We start from the raw sequence: 20,113 nt of genomic DNA, 5'->3' as shown, positions 1-20,113 counted from the left end.
CACTTTGGGAGGCCGAGGTGGGTGGATCACCTGAGGCCAGGAGTTCAAGACCAGTCTGGCCAACATGCTAAAACCCCATCCCTACTAAAAATACAAAAATTAGCCAGGTGTGGTAGCATGAGCCTGTTATCCCAGCTATATTGTGAGGCTGAGACAGGAGAATCACTTGAACCCGGGAGGCAGAGGTTGCAGGGAGCAGAGATTGCGTCACTGCACTCCAGCCTGGGCAAGAGTGAGACTCAGTCTCAAAAATAAATAAATGAAGGTGCAGCATAAATAATCCCAGTTACATTTCTCTATATCTTCTCTATACATTTATCATACAGGTTTTACCCTAGTTTGCTTTGTTGGACAATTTTCTAAAAGTGTGAGGGAAGGCAGATGTGACGAGGTAAGAGAGAGACACAAACTCAAAGCTGATGTTATGGTGTTAGCAATTCCAGGGTTAAAAACATTACCAATTCAGAATTATTCTTTAACACCAAAAACAAAAGCAAGAAAATAACTGATCATATTTTATGTAATCAATACCAAAGTTCCATATATAGTATTTATCATGAGGAGGTCTGGTAATTATCACTAAACGATCTTTTTGAAAACCATTAAATTTTGATGTATATTTATTTAAAATAAATTTTGTATGGAATAAACATGGTTTTAAATAAACATAAGCATTTTGTACACCAATTCTCATGATGCATCATGAAATATATTTCTCTTTTGGGTCTAAGAAGTTTAATATAGAAAATTCTAATAAAAACAGTATGACAATGCTTAATCTCATTTTAAATCATGGAAATGCAATTTGAATTAATATAATTTTTACACATCTATTAAAAACATTAAAAAGACTGAATATTTTGACAAGAGAGTAGAGAAACAGGCTTGGCTGTGGGAATGTACAGAACACTGGTACAACAGTTTGGAGGGCAACCTGGCTGTATTATCACCGCATTTACCCTTTATTAAAATAACACAATGGGAGGCCCTTAAACTGAGATGGCTCTAAAGCTCAGGATTCTACTTAAGCAACCAAAACTGAGTTTAAAAGATCACCAAGCTTAGCTCAGCCAATCACAGGCAGCCAACTAGGCACTAGTTACATATTCTTGAACTTCTCACAGGCATGGCCCAAATAAGCCAACTACTCAAACTTTAATCAAATAATTTGTTTGCTCTACTTCTACATCCACCCTATAAAGGCCTTCTCCTCAGGCTCCTTCAGTGGAGCCTCAACCACTTCTGGTTTAGAGCTGCCTGACTCATGAAGCACTGTCTGCTCACATAAACTCTTTAAAATCTTAACGTGCCAACATTTATCTTTCACCACCTTTGACTGAGCAATTTCAGTTTTAGAAATTAATCTCACAGATACTCTTATATATTCACATGTACAAAAATGTTTGCAGCAGTTTATTTCAGCATAAAAGGGAAACCTAAAGATTCATCACATGAGGGGTTACATAAGTTTTATATCGGTTTTGTCCAGTAGTTAAAAAGAATGTCAGATTCATATATACTGATAAAGCAAGACAGCCACAATATCCTGTGTGATGGGCGACACGATGGCCTTCCAAAGATGTCCATATTCCGGAGCCCGGACTCTGTCCATTTGTTACCTTACTTGGCAAAAGGGACTTTGCAGATATGATTAAGGATCTCGAGCTAGGGATTATCCAGGTGGGTCAAGTGTAATCATAGAGTGCTTATAAGAGAGGCAGAAGAATCAGTGAAAGATATTTGAAGATGCTACGCTACTGGCTTTAAAGAAAGAAGGGCCACAAAACAAGAAATGCAGGAGACCTTTAGGAGGTGGAAACAGCAAGATCAAGTCTCTTCTGGAGCTTCCAGAATAAATGGAGCCCAGCCAACACCTTGATTTTAGCCCAGCAAAACCCATTTTGGAATTCTGACCTCAGAACTTGAATTAATTTGTGTAGTTTTAAGGCATTACATTTGTGGTAATTTTTCAGCAGCAAGAGAAAACGAATACATACTGTTACATTTTAAAAGCAAGTAGAATATCAGTAAACAGTGTGAGAGGCATCCTAAGCAGAGTGACTCAATCTTGAATAAAGTCTGGATAAAGCCAAACCTGCTGCGTTGTTTCCAGGAGGCTGAGCACTCTTGGTTGTAAGACGTTTATGCTTGAGGGAACGAGTTAGTAATGTTAACTAACTAAAGACCCAGGACTATTGGAAATGTCCCAGTACTTTAAGAACAAAAAGTATTCTTAGTTTAAGAATAGGTTTTGCTTTAAAAATAGTAGTACATTCATAAATTCTTGCTAAAATCAATAGTAACATAAGTAAGAATACTAACAGCCCGTCACAAGTGGATCACAAGCCTCTGTAATGAAGTACACTTCCTTAATACCAATATTAGCATTATATTTGAAATGGGTGTGCCCTCCTGTTGCACTTTGAGGACGCCCTACTCTGTAATAAACTATTTTAATTTCACTCTACTCTGTGACTTGCCCTGAATTCTTTCCTTCATGACAGCCAAGAACCTGCTCTTGGGGTCTGGGACAAAACTCCTTGTCTGGTGACAGTAGTATAATTCTATATATATTGAGATTCCATTTGTGCAAAAAAAAAAAAATACTTTCTGTAAACGGATTTAAAAAACATGCTTAAAAAGATACTTGAAAAACTATACATACTGTTAGCAGCAGAGAACTCCGTGGAGGAGAATGAGGTTGGGGATTGAAGATAAGCAAATATTCCTGCTACTTTAAAAAAAATCTCCACCTTTTTGTTTTGAAATTTTCAAACTTACAGAAAGTTGAAAGAATATGAACAATCTAACAAACCTTCATCTTTACTTACCAATTGCTTTGCTTCTTTTTAGCCATACTTGTTTTATCTGTGCTGTATGTGTACACAAAAACACAATTTTCTAAATAATTTTAATAGCAAGTGGAGGATATTACCTCTACTTTTAATTAAGTATTTTTAAATGAATATGTATTGCTTTTAGGATTAAAAAAATAAGTAAGACAATCACAAGCAGTTCTTAACTTCTGAAGGAAATCTTATTTCCATACTATAATCTTGGAGTTAAGGGCAGGTGTAGAAATCTATCTTATTTTCTGAAGATTTAGTTAACAGGTTGCCATTGGCCAGAAGTTTAATTAACATCTGAAGCTATGCTATGCTTAAAATATTCTCCAAATTCCCAACTCTACTGAAGGAAGATCAGTTTTAGATGGTTCTAGCTGAAACTGAAACCGAAGATGCAGTTGACTCAACACTATCATAAATAGAAGTGTGGAGACTACATGTATTCCAAGAATTCCATAGGCAAAATGAAGGCTGTTCTAGCCTGACTTGGGACCAGAGTATTTCTAACGTTGTTTCATTGGGAACGTGTTCAGAATTTCAAACAGCCAACTTTTAGAACACAACTCTTTCCTAAACTGTGGACTGCCTGTACTGTGTTGGCAGCTTTGCATAATTCTCTTCTCCTTCTGCTGGATTTGTTACCAACAAATCCACCCATTTGGAAACTGCTGAAATTGCTAATCAAGTTTGCAACTGCTTATAAAAACTCCTCTCTCTATATATATGTATATGCATATACACAACAATTTTAATGGCTGTATATTATTTCATCATTTTAATACCAATCCTCTTGTTGAGTTCTTCTAGTTTTAAAAAACATTTTAATAATGCAAACTATTCAGAATATTCAAATGTGAAATAATAAAAATCCCTATCTGGTCTTTGTCCATCATTCCTAGAATAAAACTGCTAACATCCTTGGAATTTCCTGAGTAATAGGAGCATCTTTTGTTATTCATAATAAGCACCAATCAATCATACTATGCTAAGGTGACTAGTGTAAGAGGACCTATATAGCTTCAGGTCAGGGGCTGGTAACCAGAAAGACCAAGCCTTGATTAAAAGGATGGAACTTTCAGCCCCACCCCTTGACCTCCTGGGAACGGGGTTGGGTTCTATCACCAATGGCCAATGATTTAGTCAATCATGCCTATGTAATGAAACCTCCATGAAAACCTTACTAAACTTACTAAACAATGGGATTCAGTAAGTTCCTGGGTTCTTGAATACATCAAAGTGCTGGGAGGGCAGCATGCTGAAGAGGGCATGGAAGCTCCCTGCCTCTCCAAGCCACACCTTGCCTTATTCATCTCTTCCATCTGGCTGTTCCTGAATTGTGTCCTTTAATCATAAACCAGTAAATGCAAGCAAAGAGTTTTCCTGAGTTTTGTGAGTCATTCTGGCACATTATCAAACATCAGAGAAGGTTATAGGAAGCCTCAAATTGGTAACAAAGTCAGAGGTGGGGGTGGCCTGGGGACCCAGGATTTGTGATTGGTGCCTGAAGTGAGGGCAGTTTTGTGGGACCGAATGAGCCCTTACAGAGTTTGATGTTAACTAAGTAGTTACTGTCACAATATGACTGAATTGTAGGATGTCCAGTTGCTGAGAATCTCTAAGAATCACAGATTAAGCATGAAAAACAAAGCAATTTCCAAATTGATGGTACATTTAAATCTTAAATTGTATATTTTTCATATTTTAAACACTGACTGAATACTGTATATGCCCCCTTTCTATATATCCAAATTAATCCACACAGACACAGAATTTCATGGCACAGAGGCTAGAGAGGAATTCTCTTGGAAGTTAACATGAGACTCTTAAATATTCAGTTGAATCAAGACAATTTAAATAGTAATGCCAATTAAACTAACCAGCACCACAGAGAGTGGAGTTAAGTGTAGCAGGCTTCCTCACAGCACAGCTCCAGGGGGAACCACAGCCATTGTCATTTACACAAATGGCTCTCCCTGGAATTATGTCGTGAAGTACATATAACTATACATGGCAGCCCTAAGTATATGTGAAAAACCACAGACAAAAACCAATGTTAAGTACCCAGATATATTAGTTCTCACACTGCTATGAAGAAATATGTGAGACTGGGCAATTTATAAAGGAAAGAGGTTTAATTAACTCATGGTTCTGTATTGCTGGGGAGGAAACCTCAGGAAACTTATCATGGCAGAAGGCAAAGGAGAAGCAGGCACCTTCTTCACAGGGCAGCAGGATGGAGTGAATGCAAGCAGGAGAAATGCCAGATGTTTATAAAACCAACAGCTCTCGTGAGATTCATTCACTATCACAAGAACAGTATGGGGGACCAACCTTCACGATCCAGTTACCTCCTGGTCCCGCCCTTGACACGTGGGGATTATGGGGAATATAATTCAAGATGAGATTCTGGGTGGGGACATAGCCAAACCACATCACCAGAAACTGAGAAACACTTATTCTCATCCATTAGGGTTATTACTAAATAGTGAAATTTAATGGCCCCAAATCTAAATCAAATTTGGGAATCAAAATACTGTCTGTCAAGATAAATTTAGCAGTTTATTTGCGCAAAGAACAATTCACCAATCACGCAACCGTTAGAACAAGAAGTTGAGAGTTCATCTCCAAAATGTGGGTAGTATTTTTGGATGAGTAAAAGGCTGAAAAAAGCAGAAATAAGAAAGAAAACGCAAATTAGTAGTTTCAAAGTTACTTTCCTTGTAAGGGTTAAAGCAGAGGAGACTCCCTTACCATGCCAGCTAAAACTGGCCTGTTTGGGAATTTGACTTTCTCTTTCTCTCTCTCTCTCTCTCTCTCTCTCTCTCTCTCTCTCTCTCTCTCTCTCTGTCTGTCTGTCTCGATTTCTCAGGTCAGATAGCTTAGTTTCAGATTGGTGACATCGAACTTTAGTAGGAGGGACTCCATCTTGGTTTGGTCTATTACAGCTGGTGCAGGAGCTCAGTGGAAATCAATGGTCTCCTATAGATTTTATTTACATTTCTATAATGGGGAGAGAGCCAACTGCAGAGTTCAGGACAAGACACCTCAAAACATGCCTGTAGGACACTAGTATATGCCATTCCAAATATACCTCTTTGGCACAGGAGTACTTTAAACTGATTATTTTGGGAAACCGAAGACAGAGGAGAAGCCCTGAAAATGGTAAAAGTTATCCTTTTGTAAGAGAAATTTATTTTATAAAGAATATCTGCATTTGTAAGAGTATCTTCCTTTCTGTACCAGGAAGAGAAGGATGACTAAATCACTGGAAACTTTTTATTTATTTATTTGAGACAGGATCTGGCTCTGTTGCCAGGCTGGAGTACAGTGGGGCAATTTCAGCTCACTGCAACCTCTGCCACCCAGTTTCAAGTGATTCTCCTGCCTCAGTCTCCTGAGTAGCTGGGATTACAGGTGCCTGTCACCAAGCCTAGCTAATTTTCGTATTTTTTCAGTATAGATGGGGTTTCACCATGTTGGCCAGGCTGGTCTCAAACTCCTGACCTCAAGTGATCCACCTGCCTCAGCCTCCCAAAGTGCTGGGATTAAAGGCCTAAATCACTAAGAACTCTTACCAACACAAAAAGCACAAGTTCAATCTGCATAACAAACCTCACTTTTGTTTACCCTGCACTTCTTGACCAGGTTGTCTTAACAGAGGATGAGGGTGGTCTGGCCCGCACCCTTCATTCTTTGTGTTGGGGAATGAAGTGTCTAAGTCTGAAGTTTAAGCCACCTCTTTGAGATCTACTCTTGAGATTTCCTCATTTCTCTGAGTTCTCTCCCACGTATTCACAAAGTAATCATGTTAATAAACTTCTGTTTGCTTTTCTTGTGTGGGGGAAAAAAAAGCTTCTAGTAAAGTATTAATACGTACAATGGATAAAAAATGTATCAAATATCCTCAGAAAGGCTGTTACTAAATCATGCAGACTTGAAATACATCTCTTTATGTAATCAATATTCATGCAGCAAAATCTACTTTGATTCTTATTAACAGTAATAATTTTCAGATTTATAAGACTACGAAGGGAGAAGAAGTGGGAAAAACAAGACGATGGTTGATTTCTAAAAAGTAAAAGCTGACACTGATCGCAAGGACTACAAAAGCAATTTTTCTAAATGCTAAAAGAACTATGCAAGAAAGGGTGACATGTTTGTTCCCCGTAATAAAAGTTACTACTCCTTTTCATAGTTTATAAATCAAATTGGTGTCCTCAGAAAAAAAGACTGAGAAAACAAGAAACACTACCAAAAACAAAACAGTCACATAGTACCCTAGTGTGAACTCTGAGTACTTCAGGCATACCCTCTGTTCACTTCTTAATAACGCACTATGTTCCACTGCCAGAGGCACATAGAAGCCACAATGCCAAGCTATCAGCACACAAATCAACCACATCCATGGACCACACAGATACGCATGGCCTACAGAAGGAAGGAGAGTGCTTCCCAGCTGCTCTGCCTCTTTGCTTCCTTTCTCAGCATCTCAGGGATTTTTTTCTTTTCACGTAGAAGCACAAAGTATTCATTTCCTTAATAGTCGTAACATTTTAGGCAGCAAAGTCAAAGCTGTCATGTTTTCTGCTTAAAACAAAAGAAAATGAAAGGTCCTGGACGTCAGACATGTTTTCTTCTCAGTTATGGTTTCTTTCTCAGATCTTCTGAAAAGTCAATACTACAAAACAACTGGCATTGACTCCTCTTCACTCCACTACAAAGCTGGCAACAGATCACTGTATTTGTCAAGTGCAGATTTTGAAACAGCTGTGCTTCCTAGTACTCCTATACCGCAATATGACATCGTTTTCATGACTGCACTAGACGTTCAGAAATATCAAGTGTATACTGCAGAGGTTAAATGGTACTTTTGAGACTTATCAACTAAGGTTTTTTGTTTTTTGAGATGAAGTCTCGCTCTGTTGCTCAGGCTGGAGTGCAATGGTGCAATCTTGGCTCACGGCAGCTTCTGCAACCTGGGCTTAAGTGATTCTCCTGCCTCAGCCTCCCAAGTAGCTTGGATTACAGATGCGCACCTCCACACCTGGCTAATTTTTGTATTTGGCCATGTTGGCCAGGCTGGCCTTGAACTCCTGACCTCAAGTGATCGATCTGCCTCAGCCTCCCAAAGTGCTGGGATTACAAGCGTGAGCCACCACACCTGGCCTTGTTTTATTTTTAAGAGACAGGGTCTTACTCTGTCACTCAAGCTGGGGTGCACTGGTGTGATCAGGGCTCACTGCAGCCTTGGCCTCTGAGGCTCAAGTGGTCCTCCTGCTTTAGCTCGAGTAGTTGGGACAGCAGGCACACACTACTGCACCCAGCTGATTATCTTACTTTTCATTGCCCAGGCTGCCCTGAAACACCTAGGCTCAAGCAATCTTTCCATCTTGGCCTCCCAAAGGGCTGGGATTACAAACGTGTCACTGAGTCCATCGAGAAGTTTGTTTATAAAATAAATGAAAATAAGTATCTTAAAACATGTACTTTTATACATTCAAGTGAATAAAAGGCTGTTACCTTCTATATTTTCCCTAGAATTAAAGAGCTATTTAATATTTCACATTCCTTAAATTGGAGTACTTGGATTATGAACATGAAAATAGACAATGTGTATTTTAATTTAAATGTAAAAATTGTTATTTTATACAATGAGTATCCCACCACAGTGAAACAGAATCATATCAAAACTCTATTATATGAAATAATATGACATTTTACTTGTATCAACATTTCATATTGATCGGGATGGAGGTAGGGAACTTCTAAGCAGAAAAGGGTGGGTACCCAATAAAATCCCACCTTCATGCTGAAAAGCCTGAAACCTGTGGCCCAAAGTGAGAACTTCAGTTTTCCCACTTGAATATTGCCTTTCACTAAACTACCCATGGCCTGCCTAGCCCCATCCTTTGCCTATAAAAACCCCAGACTCTGCTGGCAGAGAGACACAGTTGGATGTCGGGGACTAAGGCTGGACACTGGAGAGAAGTGGCTTACCTCCGGAGGGACAGCCTGATGGTGTAACTTCAGAGAAGAATCCAGCTGGAGATGGGTGGACTTTAGGGGAAGCTTACCTGCCTGCCCCATCCCTTTTTTATCTCCCCTTCCCACTAAGAGCCACTTTCATTGGCAATAAAATCCCCTGCATCAACCATCCTTCAATTCGTTCGTGTGACCTCATTTTTCCGGGATTCTGGACAAGAGCAAAGCCATTCAACATGCCTCTAGAAAGTTCCAAACTTTCTCATATTTTCCTGTCTTCTTCTGAGCCCTCCAAACTGTTCCAACCTCTGCCTGTTACCCAGTTCCAATGCCACTTCTACATTTTTGAGTATATTTTCAGCAGCGCCCCACTCTACCAGTACTAATTTACTGTGTTAGTCCATTTTCATGCTGCTGATAAAGACATAACTGAGAGTGGGAAGAAAAAGAGTTTTAACTGGACTTACAGCTCCACCTGGCTGGGGAGGCCTTAGAATCATGGTGGGAGACTGAAGGCACTTATTACATGGTGGCAGCAAGAGAAAATGAGGAAGGAGCAAAAACGGAAACCCTTGATAAACCCATCAGAGCTCATGAGACTTACTATCAAGAAAATAGCACAGGAAAGACAGGCCTCCACGATTCAATAACCTTGTCCTGGGTTGCTCCAACAATACATGTGCATTCTGGGAGACACAATTCAAGTTGAGATTTGGGTGGGGACCCAGCCCAATTACCTCAATGTCTTATTAACCATCTATAAACCCATGAGGGACAACAAATTTGATAAGGCTTCTCAAATAGTTGTATGAATCTGTGGGAGGGTTGTCCATGTAATAGGGGCTCCATTCAGCCCAAAATTTACCATGACCTGGGTTACAGGCATAGTCAGTGGAAGAATATCCCATCATCATAAAGCCAGTCCTATATGGCTTACATAAGACACATACCGGGGGGAGGACTCAAGATGGCGCTGTGAGAACAACCCAGGATTAGAGCTCTCGTTGAATCCGCAAAGAGGTTAGTTGGAGCGGTATTTCCAGACTGATCTTTGTTGCCCACAGAACAGGGAAACTCCCAAGTATAAAAAAGACACGGGACACCAGGCAGTACAATCCCCACAGGGCGCGCTTGTCCGGCTGCCCTGTTGAACCAGCAACCTGAGACTTGAGAGGGCGGGACTTGAGACTGAACAAGACTTGGACAGGAGGCCAGCCCAGGGGATTGCAGGGACAGAGCGTTCGAGGTACCCAGTGGGACGAACAAAACCGCGATTTCAAACTATCCCGAGCAGACAGTCCGAGACGCTCTGTGGGGGAGGGGCGTCCACCACTACCGAGGCAACCCGCCCCAACTGAGATACACGCCCACTGCTGACGCAGCCAGCCGTTGCCGAGGCAACCCGTCCCTACTGAGATACACGCCCACTGCCGACGCAGCCTCCCGTTGTCGAGGCAACCCGTCCCTACTGAGATACACGCCCACTGCTGATGCAGCCTGCCCTTGCCGAGGCAACATGCTACAACGAAGAGACTCCGCTGCAGGGCGTGGCGGAGACCACAGCAGAGCCTGCAGGAACAGGGCCAATCACACAACAGCAGGGCGGAGCCTCGGCAGGCAAACAGTGTCTAGTCTGCCTCCTAGCTGGGCAGGACACCTCAACGGACATCGAAAAATAAAGCCCGAACCCCCCAACACAGAGCATTTGAGAAAAAAAGGGTTTTTTTAATGAGCTCTGTTGCAGCAGAATCAAACATAGCAGCCTAACAGCCCTGAATGAACAACAGAGCTCACAGCTCAGCAATTGAGCTCCTAAAAAGTACTGACTGTCTCCTCAAGCAGCTCCCTAACCCCTCTATATCCAAAAGACTGACATTTGGCAGGCATCATCCTGGGACAAAGATAGCAGAAAAAGAAACTGGTAGCATCCCTCGCTGTGCCACAGCTGCTAGAGGTGCACCCCAGACAAGCAGGGCCTGGAGTGGACCTCAGCAGTCGTACAGCGAAGGGGCTAGGCTGGTAGAAGGAAAACCAAGTAACAGAAATACTTCATCATCAACAATCTGGGTGTCCACTCAGAGACCCAATCGAAAAGTCAGCAACTACGCAGATGACAAGCGGATAAACCCACAAAGATGGGAAGAAACCAGCGAAAAAAGGAGGAAAACACCCGAAACCAGAACACCTCGCCTCCTAGAAAGGACCAAAACTCCTCACCAGCAAGGGAACAAAGCTGGACGGAGAATGACTGTGATGAAATGACGGAATTAGACTTCAGAAGGTGGATAATGAGAAACTTTTATGAGCTAAAAGAACATGTATTAAATCAATGCAAAGAAACTAAGGAACTTAAAAAAAGATATGAGGAAATGATAACAAGAATGGATAACTTAGAGAGGAATATGAATGAATTAAAGGAGCTGAAAAACACAATATGAGAACTTCGCGAAGCATGCACAAGTTTCAATAGCTGAATGGACCAAGCAGAAGAAAGAATATCTGAAGTCGAAGACCAACTCAATGAAATTAAATGAGAAACCAAGATCAGAGAAAAAAGCGCAAAAAGGAATGAACAAAGTCTCCAAGAAATGTGGGACTATGTGAAAAGACCTAACCTACGTTTGATAGGTGTACCAGAAGGGGACGAAGAGAATGAATCCAAGCTGGAAAATACTCTTCAGGACATCATCCAGGAAAACTTCCCCCACCTAGCAAGACAGGCCAACACTCAAATGCAGGAAATACAGAGAACACCACAAAGATATTCTGCAAGAAGAGCAACCCCAAGGCACATAATCGTCAGATTCAACAAGGTTGAAATAAAGGAGAAAATACTAAGGGCAGCCAGAGAGAAAGGTCGAGTTACCCACAAAGGGAAGCCCATCAGACTCACAGCAGATCTCTCAGCAGAAACACTACAAGCCAGAAGAGAGTGGGGGCCAATATTCAACATTCTTAAAGAAAAGAACTTTCAACCCAGAATTTCATATCCAGCCAAACTGAGCTTCAGAAGTGAAGGAAAAATAAAATCCTTTGCGAACAAGCAAGTACTCAGAGATTTTGTCACCACCAGGCCTGCTTTACAAGAGCTCCTGAAAGAGGCACTACACACAGAAAGGAACAACCAGTACCAGCCATTCCAAAATCACACTAAATGCTAAAGAGCATCAACATAATGAAGAATCTACAACAACTAACAGGCAAAACAGCCACTTAGCATCAAAATGGCAGTATCAAATTCACACATAACAATATTAACCCTAAATGTAAATGGACTAAATGCACCAATCAAAAGACACAGACTGGCAAATTGGATAAAAATCCAAACCCCATCAGTGTGCTGTATCCAGGAAACCCATCTCACATGCAAGGATACACAAAGGCTCAAAATAAAGGGATGGAGGAAGATTTACCAAGCAAATGGAGAGCAAAAAAACGCAGGAGTTGCAATTCTCATCTCTGATAAAATAGACTTTAAAGCAACAAAGATCAAAAGAGACAAAGAAGGCCATTACATAATGGTAAAAGGATCGATACAACAAGAAGAGCTAACGATCCTAAACATATATGGACCCAATGCAGGAGCACCCAGATACATAAGGCAAGTTCTTAATGACTTACAAAGAGACTTAGACTCCCACACAATCATAGTGGGAGACTTTAACACTCCACTGTCAATATTAGACAGATCAACCAGACAGAAAATCAACAAGGATATCCAGGGCTTGAACTCAGACCTGGAGCAAGCAAACCTGATAGACATTTACAGAACTCTCCACCCCAAATCCACAGAATATACATTCTTCTCAGCACCACATCACACCTACTCAAAAATTGACCACATAATTGGAAGTAAAGCACTGCTCAACAAATGCAAAACAACTGAAATCATAACAAACAGCCTCTCAGACCATAGTGCAATCAAGTTAGAACTCAGAATACAGAAACCAACCCAGAACGACACAGCTTCATGGAAACTGAACAACTAGCTCTTGAATGTTGACTGGGTAAACAATGAAATGAAGTCAGAAATAAAGAAGTTCTTCGAAACCAATGAGAATGAAGACACAACATGCCAGAACCTCTGGGACACAATTAAAGCAGTCTCTAGAGGAAAGTATATAGCAATAAGTGCCCATGAGGAGAATGGAGAGATCCAAAATTGACACCCTATCGTCAAAATTGAAAGAGCTAGAGGAGCAAGATCAACAAAACTCAAAACCCAGCAGAAGACAAGAAATAACTACGATCAGAGCTGAACTGAAGGAGATTGAGACACAAAAAACCCTTCAAAAAATCAATAAATCCAAGAGCTGGTTTTTTGAAAAGATCAACAAAATAGACAGACCACTAGCCAGATTGATTAAAAATAAAAGAGAGAACAACCAAATAGATGCAATAAAAAATGATAAAGGGGAAATCACCACAGATTCCACAGAAATTCAAACCACCATCAGAGAATATTACAAACAACTCTATGCACATAAACTAGTAAACCTGGAAGAAATGGATAAATTCCTGGACTCCTGTGTCCTCCCAAGCCTAAACCAGGAGGAAGCTGAAACTATGAATAGACCAATAACAAGGTCAGAAGTCGAGGCAGCAATTAAGAGCCTACCACACAAAAAAAGCCCAGGTCCAGACGGGTTCACAGCCGAATTCTACCAGACACACAAAGAGGAGCTGGTACCATTCCTTCTAAAACTATTTCAAACAATCCAAAAAGAGGGAATACTTCCCAAATCATTTTACGAGACCAACATCATCCTGATACCAAAACCCAGCAGAGACCCAACAAGAAAAGAAAACTTCAGGCCAATATCCATGATGAACATAGATGCAAAAATCTTCAATAAAATATTGGCAAGCCGAATGCAACAGCAAATCAAAAAACTTATTCACCATGATCAAGTAGGATTCATCCCGGGGATGCAAGGCTGGTTCAACATACGCAAGTCTATCAACGTAATTCACCACATAAACAGAACCAAAAACAAAAACCACGATTATCTCAATTGACGCAGAGAAGGCATTTGACAAAATTCAACAGCCCTTTATGCTAAAAACCCTCAATAAACTCGGTATCGATGGAACGTATCTCAAAGTAATAAAAGCTATTTATGACAAACCAACAGCCAATATCATACTGAATGGTCAAAAACTGGAAGCATTCCCTTTGAAATCTGGCACTAGACAAGGATGCCCTCTTTCACCACTCCTATTCAATATAGTTCTGGAAGTTCTAGCCAGAGTAATCAGGCAAGAAAGTCAAATTGTCTCTATTTGCAGATGACATGATAGTATACCTAGAAGACCCCATCACCTCAGCCCAAAAACTCCTGAAACTGATAAACAACTTCAGCAAAGTCTCAGGATATAAAATCAATGTGCAAAAATCACAAGCATTCGTCTACACCAATAACAGACTTAAAGAAAGCCAAATCAAGAACGAACTGCCATTCACAATTGCTACAAAAAGAATAAAATACCTTGGAATGCAACTCACAAGGAACGTAAGGGACCTCTTCAAGGAGAACTACAAACCACTGCTCAACGAAATCAGAGAGGGCACAAACAGATGGAGAAACATTCCATGTTCATGGTTAGGAAGAATTAATATCGTGAAAATGGCTATACTGCCCAAAGTAATTTACAGAATCAACGCTATCCCCATCAAGCTACCATTGACTTTCTTCACAGAACTGGAAAAAACCACCATGAACTTCATATGGAACCAAAAGAGAGCCCGCATAGCCAAGTCAATTCTAAGCAAAAAGAACACAGCGGGGGGCATCACACTACCGGATTTCAAACTATACTACAAGGCTACAGTAATCAAAACAGCATGGTACTGGTACCAAAACAGAGATATAGACCAATGGAACAAAACAGAGGCACCGGAGGCAACACAACATATCTACAACTATACAATCTTTGATAAACCTGACAAAAACAAGCAAGGGGGAAAGGATCCCTGTTTAACAAATGGTGTTGGGAAAACTGGCTAGCCATGTGCAGAAAGCAGAAACTGGACCCCTTCCTGACACCTTACACTAAAATTAACTCCAGATGGATTAAAGACTTAAACATAAGACCTGGCACCATAAAAACCCTAGAAGGAAATCTAGGCAAAACTATCCAGGACATAGGAGTAGGCAAGGACTTCATGAACAAAACACCAAAAGCATTGGCAACAAAAGCCAAAATAGACAAATGGGACCTAATGAAACTACACAGCTTCTGCACGGCAAAAGAAACAGTCACTAGAGTGGATCGGCAACCAACAGAATGGGAAAAAATTTTTGCAGTTTACCCATCTGACAAAGGGCTGATATTCAGAATTTACAAAGAACTCAAACGGATTTACAGGAAAAAAACAAACAAGCCCATTCAAAAGTGGGCAAAGGATATGAACAGACACTTTACGAAAGAAGACATATATGAGGCCAACAATCATATGAAAAAATGCTCATCGTCACTGGTCATCAGAGAGATGCAAATCAAAACCACATTGAGATACCATCTCATGCCAGTTAGAATGGCGATCATTAAAAAATCTGGAGACAACAGATGCTGGAGAGGATGTGGAGAAAAAGGAACACTTTTACACTGTTGGTGGGAGTGTAAATTAGTTCAACCATTGTGGAAGACAGTGTGGCGATTCCTCAAGGCCTTAGAAATAGAAATTCCATTTGACCCAGCAATCCCATTACTGGGTATATATCCAAAAGACTATAAATCGTTCTACTATAAGGACACATGTACACGAATGTTCATTGCAGCACTGTTTACTATAGCAAAGACCTGGAATCAACCCAAATGCCCATTGATAATAGACTAGATTGGAGAAATGTGGCACATATACACCATGGAATATTATGCAGCAATCAGAAATGATGAGTTTGTGTCGTTTGTAGGGACATGGATGAATCTGGAGAACGTCATCCTCAGCAAACTGACACAAGAACAGAAAATGAAACACCGCATATTCTCACTCATAGGCGGGTGATGAAAAATGAGAACACATGGACACAGAAAGGGGAGTACTAAACACTGGGGTCTATTGGGGGGAAAAGGGGAGGGCCAGTGGGAGGGGGGGTGGGGAGGGATAGCCTGGGGAGAAATGCCAAATGTGGGTGAAGGGGAGAAGGAAAGAAAAGCACACTGCCATGTGTGTTCCTACGCAACTGTCTCGCATGCTCTGCTCATGTACCCTAAAACCTAAAATCCAATAAAAAATTAAAAAAAAAAAAAAAAAGACACATACCAACTGCTTCATCTGGGGTGCTCCACTTAGTGTTTTATAGGAAGAATCAGGCAGTCTCCTTTTCAGGGCAAACAGACCTTACAGTGGCATTTATCTAGTCCACTAGGCTAGGTGTTCTCTCAGGAATAACCTCCTGTGCATTTGGATCACATATACCATCAGTGATTGTTCAGTAGTGAGCTGTGGGTCATGCATGAGCCCAAACAAGAGCTTTCACTCAGTAGCATTTAAAATTAAAAATTTCATCCTTCAAGTAGTTATTTTTACAACCCATTATAGCAACAATTTCTCAAGACACTAATGATACCAATCTAAAAATTGGAATAATTGTTTTACATTGTATTCTCTGATTTTAATAGTTACTTGGTTTTGTCCTTCCCCTGCATCAACCATCTTCTTGGTAACCACAGGTCTCAGAGGCACCTTTTGTTGCCCTGGCTTAATTTTTCCTTTTGTCCATTTACTGTTACTGGTAAACGATACATATGCCTTGGCACTGTGTCCCCACCCAAATCTCGTGTTGAATCATAATACCTGATGTTGGGGGAGGGACCTGGTGGGAGGTGATTGGATTTGAAGGGCATTTCCTCCTTGCTGTTCTTATGATAGCAAGTTTTCACAACATCTGGTTTTTGAAAGTGTGTAGCGCTTTCCCCTTTGCGCTCCCTCTCTCCCATTTCCACATGTGAAGACATGCTCACTTTCTCTACGACTTCCGCCATGATTTTAAGTTTCCTGAGGCCTCCCAGTCATGCTTCCTGTACAGCCTAAAGAACTGTGAGTCAATTAAACCTTTCATCTTCATAAATTACCCTGTCTCAGGTAGTTCTTTACAGCAATGTAAGATAATACAGTATAATTTTCCTTTAATTTAAAATGACTCTTAAATAGCCTCTTAACTAGGAAAAAATTACATTTTGTTTTATACTTTGTACACATCTTATACTACTATTTTAACTTTTAGTAACCCAAATTCCTAGTGAAAAAAACTGAGGTTACTTAATTTAACATGATTTTAAGATGTTAGACTGTTGCTGAGAATTTTGAGGTTAAATTTACCAGATTAATCTTACCAAAGACTGCAGAAGTCACATGAATTAAAAGGCATCTGAGCTAACTTCTATCAGTCTGAAAAGCCCTTACATTTCTTTAAATAACTAGAACTCTTCCATACAGTTTAATAGTGAAATATCACTTCCATATGACACATATAATAATAGATAGAAAAGAGATGCAGACAAAAGCAGATCCAAAAATTTTTCATTTGCTTTTCAAAAATTTTCTTTTATAGATCATTAAGCTTTTGAGATACTGGAATAATTTCAAAAAGAAACAATTATTGAATTTAAAAATTAAAAACTTCTTACACTAAGAGTAACTCAATTTTTAAATGAAATCTTAACCAATTCTTGAATGTGTTTTTAATATTAGACTCCAATTTTTTAGAAAAACTATTTATTATAATTTCCTTTCATTATAGCCAATTAATCATATAACATGTTTATAAATTCCCTTTTTACTAACCATATTATGACTCAGACCATTCACAACATGCTTGGACCTCTGGTTTGGCCTAAATATCCTTCTTTCTTAAACAACCCTATTATTTTATTTCAGGACAAAAATTCACCATAAAAGAGTCTTTCTCATGTATTTTTTTTTTAAGCTTACCAAAAATACCTCTCTGATTATGTAACTTTTTGTACATGCATCTTATTTCCTGTTTCCTCTTACCGTTTTTTATACATAACCTTTAAAGCTTTGAAGTAGACAAAAAGTACCTTTTAATAGAGCATATTCTTTTTTAGAAACCAATGTTTTCCTACAATATGATTTTTTAATTGGAAAATACCCAAACATTCAACAAAATATGTATTATTTAACTTTACATCGTAAGTTATGACAAGTTTGTCTATAAGCATTTATTCCATTACATTTACCTAATTATTTTAATTGTTTACCTAGATTATTTATGAAAACTGCAAATAGTGGTCATTTAAAGTTATTTCCCAATCAACCATTTTACAGTCTGTGAATTCAGGTGTTTACCTAAGTAAAACTTAAAATTAAATGTATGGTTATTTTACCACATAATTCAAGATTTGGTTATTTTCACTAAACTAATACTAACGTCTTATTTATCAAAAATTATACAAGCATGGCTAGGCATGGTAGCTCACACCTGTAATCCTGGCACACTGGGAGGCCACATTGGGTGGATCACTTGATGCCAGGAGTTTGAGACCAGCCTGGCCAACATGGTGAAACTCTGTCTCTACTAAAAATATAAAAATTAGCTGGGCATGGTGGCACACACCTGTAGTCCCAGCTACTCAGGAGGCCAATGCAGAGAATCGCTTGAAACTGGGAGGGGCAAGTTGCAGTGAGCTGATATCATGCCGTTGCACTCCTGCCGAGATGAGAGTAAGACTGTGTTTCAAACAAACAAACAAACCAAAAACCACAAGCAAAGATGGCTGGGTTTAGAGTTTAATAACCTTTATGCCAAATTTTGACACCTTACAGTATTTAGCAGGGATAAGTATGAAATCTCTTGATAAATAAATGCAAACAAAAATGTAGGCTGATAATTCTTAAGACATTTCTAATATTACTTTATCAATAATCTTAAAGCTAGATTAAAGATTTTACTGTCACATAAACTTGAAAAGCATCTGGGTTTATTTAATGGATGAGTACTCTTTAAGCCACATATGGTCCCTGTGGACAAAAACACATCAACAAAATACACATATATACACATAAACACTACACAAAGATCCTATAACTTTTACTTCAGAACTCTAGCCAGGAAATAGTAATACAAACTCATTGGTTTGCAAAAACAATAACAAAAAGAAATCGTTGAATGGAAACAGTAGATTCTATCTCAGTAGAAAAGTTAACAGCAGACTTAAAGCAGGCAGAAAAGAAAGTAGAGATACAGATAACTTAAGAATCTCATAGTTGCAGGCTGACCTTTGGGCTCTGAAATTTCCTTGCTGTAGCTCTGCATAAAAAGACCATAAAGTCCACTTCACACAAACACTTGCAAGCAAAGGTGCCATAAAACCAACAGAGTGCCTGAAAGGGGGTCATTCTCCTTGTTTTTCCTCATTCTTAAATTTGTTTCCCACCTTTTTTTTTTTTTAAGGAGAAACTGAGCTGCAGCCTAGGCTTTAGTGGAATGGGTTGAAGTGTGCTGGCTACTGGCATGACTCCATAGTGTGTTAACCACTGAGTCGTTTCTGTCTCCACCTCCAGGAGGGCTTAAAGCATGGAATGACCAGCTCCTATATTCATTTCCTGGACAAGCCTTTAAAAAGAATTTTGTTGGGGGTTCCCTGTAGGGCTGCTGCACACACTCCCACTTAGCCCCTAGTAATCCAGGGGTGCCTTTCAGCTGGGAGAAGCAAAATGCCCTTTCTCTTTGGAGCTGAGAATGAGCTGAACTCATTCTCTTATTTATCTATGAAAATGACAGTTCAGTTCCTCATGCTAATGACCGGACAAGCCAATCAAGATTAATTCTGAGAGGAAAGGCAATGGAGAAGACTCTGTAGAATGCACATCTGAATTAGAATTAGGATCCTAAACAACTTTCCAGGAGGAAAAAACAAAACATAACCGCAAAGACCACTTCCTGTAAACTGTCCTCAGTCAACTTAAACTTTGTATCTCTCATCCACCATTACACACACCAAGGTCAAATCCTCTCACAGTACAAGGTAATCTCTGGTACCCCCAAAAGCCAAAGAGGTCAGGTAATGTAACACAGGAAAGCTGAACTTCAGACCTAAGAAGAATCTGCTCATGACTCCTGAAACTCCACAAAGAAAACAGAACACCCCTAAAAGGGGTGAGTGGTGATTCTGTTCTGAGTTCTTTAACGGGTTTGAGTAATCTCCAGATTTTTCTTGGTACTGAATATGGCTGGTGAAGTGGGGCCAGGAGAAGTAGGGTGGAAGAAAAGTAAACGAAAGAACAATTTTTTTTTTTTATAGAAAGAAAGCAACCA

At 39.8% G+C, this 20,113-nt stretch overlaps 1 protein-coding gene across 6 annotated transcripts in view; it reads right to left on the bottom strand.

The window, feature by feature from the left end:
* AVL9 (AVL9 cell migration associated) overlaps positions 1-20,113 on the bottom strand; it is an 82,049-nt gene that overhangs the window by 48,191 nt on the left and 13,745 nt on the right. The gene's annotated exons all lie outside the window — the stretch shown is intronic.

This window comes from Callithrix jacchus, chromosome 11 (genome assembly GCF_049354715.1).
Source record: "Callithrix jacchus isolate 240 chromosome 11, calJac240_pri, whole genome shotgun sequence".
Classification (NCBI taxonomy): domain Eukaryota; kingdom Metazoa; phylum Chordata; class Mammalia; order Primates; family Cebidae; genus Callithrix; species Callithrix jacchus.
Note: the sequence above shows the minus strand (reverse complement) of the source record. Positions and strands in the feature narration are given on the sequence as shown.